The sequence below is a fragment of the Panthera tigris genome, chromosome A1, assembly GCF_018350195.1.
Source record: "Panthera tigris isolate Pti1 chromosome A1, P.tigris_Pti1_mat1.1, whole genome shotgun sequence".
Lineage (NCBI taxonomy): Eukaryota > Metazoa > Chordata > Mammalia > Carnivora > Felidae > Panthera > Panthera tigris.
This window is the reverse complement of record NC_056660.1, coordinates 163,455,860-163,459,051: the sequence shown is the minus strand read 5'-3', so window position 1 is coordinate 163,459,051 and position 3,192 is coordinate 163,455,860.

Genomic DNA, 3,192 nt, shown 5'->3' with positions numbered 1-3,192 from the left:
TGCATACTAGATAGAATATCAATTCCTACTCTATGCTTTTAGTAAAAGGAAATTGCAAAGTGACTCCTGGTATATTTTTCCAAATAAAACTTCAATGTATGTGATAACTGTCAAATCTAAAAGTACATTAAAATTAACAAGAGACTTTTAAATTGATACATCTCTGTTCCTAACCCCTACGTTTTGGACACATTAAGTCTAGGTTGGAGCCTCTGTATCTGGATATTTTAAAACCCCATAGATGATTCTGATGCACACCCAGAATTGAGAATCTCTAGAAAACAACTGAAAGAAAAACGTTTTAAGTATCTTCTTCTCTCCCACTACTTTCTCTGGAAAAACAGCCTGTATGGAAAAAGTTCCATAGCCTACTTTGGACAAAAACACCATTTATATGCTGAAGGGATATATAGTTTTAAGCATTGAACTGGGCTGGTCTAGGCAAATTGAAGCCAAATTACCTTACAGAATCTTCTGTGGACTGTCACATCTATCATACCCTGCCTTCATAGATAGCTCGATGATTCATTGCTTTCTATGCAACAGAATATTCCAATGTTATCATTAAATAGTGATGATGTTCATAATAAGAAGGGATAGCACACACTCATTTGAATTCAGATAATTAAATTATTTACTTTTCCAGAGATTCAATCCAAGAATCATAGTCTTTAAAAGCCCATGAACTAAGTATTTTGACTAGTTCCTGAATTTACAAAAGAGAATCAATTCCATGTCTTGGTACACTCCACTTCCCAGCTCAGAAACTTGCATTTTGCTTTGCTTATCATGTGCAATGAAAACAGTTATAGAACTGCATCATGAAAAGAATGTACATGATTTGCTGAGCATATTATTGGGCATACAGAGTAAATGCTGCCACGGTGATTGATAACACAATCATCTGAGATCTGACTTACCGGAGAACAAGGCTGAAAAGAGAAAACAAAAGATGAATTCTCAGAACTGGAATGACCTGGGAAGTTTGACCTGTGACTCTACCACAATTAAGTGTTTTACCATCATTAACCAGCTGACCTTACCAGGAAGTAGGGAAATCAATTAAGTCATCTGGCCTGATCCCATGGGAATAGGAATAAAAAAATTTTTTTGAAAGTCAGGTGCTTGAAAATCAGGTGCTTGACAACTGATAGGTTTAAAGCTTCATTCTTAAAGAGGAAGCACTTTCTAAATACCGTGATGCCATGAGAAAGAGATTGATAGTTTCATATCATTTGTTGCTCAGAAAAAAAGTTTGTTTTTTAATTAGTATGTCTTTTGGCAGGTATTATGCTGCTAGTTCTGTTAGGAGATAATTAAAAAAACAACAGCAGTGACAACACAATAACCCACATTGAGCACTTATGTATCAAGCCCTGGGCTGAACGACATATATGCAGTTACGTCATTTAATCAGCATAATCTTTCATGTGTACCATTATTAGCACCATTTTATAGAGAAGGAAACTGAGGCTTAGACTTATTAACATATTCAAGATCACAAATCTCCTAAGTGGTGAAGCTGGGATTTGAACCTATGTGTGTAGAGCCAGAGCCTATAAACTGCATTTTACCTAGAAATGTAACCTAAGAATGATAAATGTACCACAGAGACTGGCTTCAATATATCAAAGGGAACAATGGAAATCTCATAAAAGATAGCCATAAATAAAAGCAAAGGAAACTAACAACTTTACAAATTAAAAATTTGCTTCCTAAGCACCATATAGTACACATAAAAGCTATGATCATTTTTTTAAGTTTATTTATTTATTTTGAAAGAGAGAGAACATGAGCAAGGGAAGAGTAGAGCAAAATCCCAAGCAGCCTCCACCCTGCTAACGCAGAGCCCAATGTGGGGCTCTATTCTTCAACGATGAGATCATGACCTGAGTTGAAATCAAGAGTCCAATGACCAACCGAATGAACCACCCAGGAGCCCCAAAGCTACGATCATTTTATACCACAGTACTAGCACAAAGTATGGGCAGATTTGATGATATACAACACATTCTTCCTAATAAGGTCTTGGATATGTTTCTTTATAGAAACACTATTTTTTCACACATACGTGCAAAGCAAGTTAGAAGTCAAACTGAACTAAATTACAACATTCATGATGAATGTGGAAGGTCCACTATGGTGCTTTTAAAATGTGCCTACCTATTCTCCCTTCAAAATGTGGAGACTAAGTGTCCTGCCCTTGACTATAAGCTGGATTTAATGTTTGACTTCTAACAAATGAAATAAAATTAACACATTAATAGGTAAATATGAAAGGAGTGACAGAGTGTGGCTTCCAAGTCTAAGGCATAAAATTATTGCAGCACCTCTTCCTCTCTGTCTCTCTCATCACTCTCTCTGGAAGCCAACTACCATATCATGAGGAAACTCAAGCAACTCTGTGGAGAGGTCTATTATGGCAAAGAACTGAGGCCTCCTGCCAATGGCCAGAACACTTAGCAGGCATGTGAGTGACCCTCACCGGAAGGAGGTTCAACAGCACCTCTCAAGCTTTCAGGTGATGTAGACGGAGCCTCCACACTAAGTGCAATTTCGTGAAAACCCCTTAGCCAGAACCACCTAGCTAAATTGCTCCTAATCTCTGACAAACGGAAACAATGTAAGATGTTTACTGATTTCAGTTGCTAAACTGAAGCAACTTATAACTAATACAATCATCTTGCCTATGAACCACTGAAGTATATAATACCTTAGAAGGTAGCTGTTATTGTCTCTCTTTGCATAGGCTATTGTTCCTCTTTGCTCCCTCATCTGTAAAATGCATAAACTATATACACCTCATAGACTTGTGAGGATTCACGAGATGGTTTATAAACGCATATTAGAGGAGTTCCCAGCTGAGTAAGCCTTAAATAAAAGTTGGCGTTATTATTGTTGGTAGAACACTCCTCTCTTGTCCTTGTGCTATGGCATCATAGAAGGAAGAAAAGGTGGACCACCTACCTAATAGTCTTGGCTCTGCTTCAGCGAGAATCTGCGCTGCTAGCGCAGAGTTTGATGCAGAGGCTCAAACTCACAAACAGTGAGATCGTGACCTGAGCGGAAGTCAGATTTTAACAGACTGAGCCACCCAGGTGCCCCTCCTGTTACTTCTTAAAACGTTTCCCATTTAGGCAGCTAAACACTTGGCATCTCTGAAAAGTTTAGGACAGCAAGAGAACACAGAAA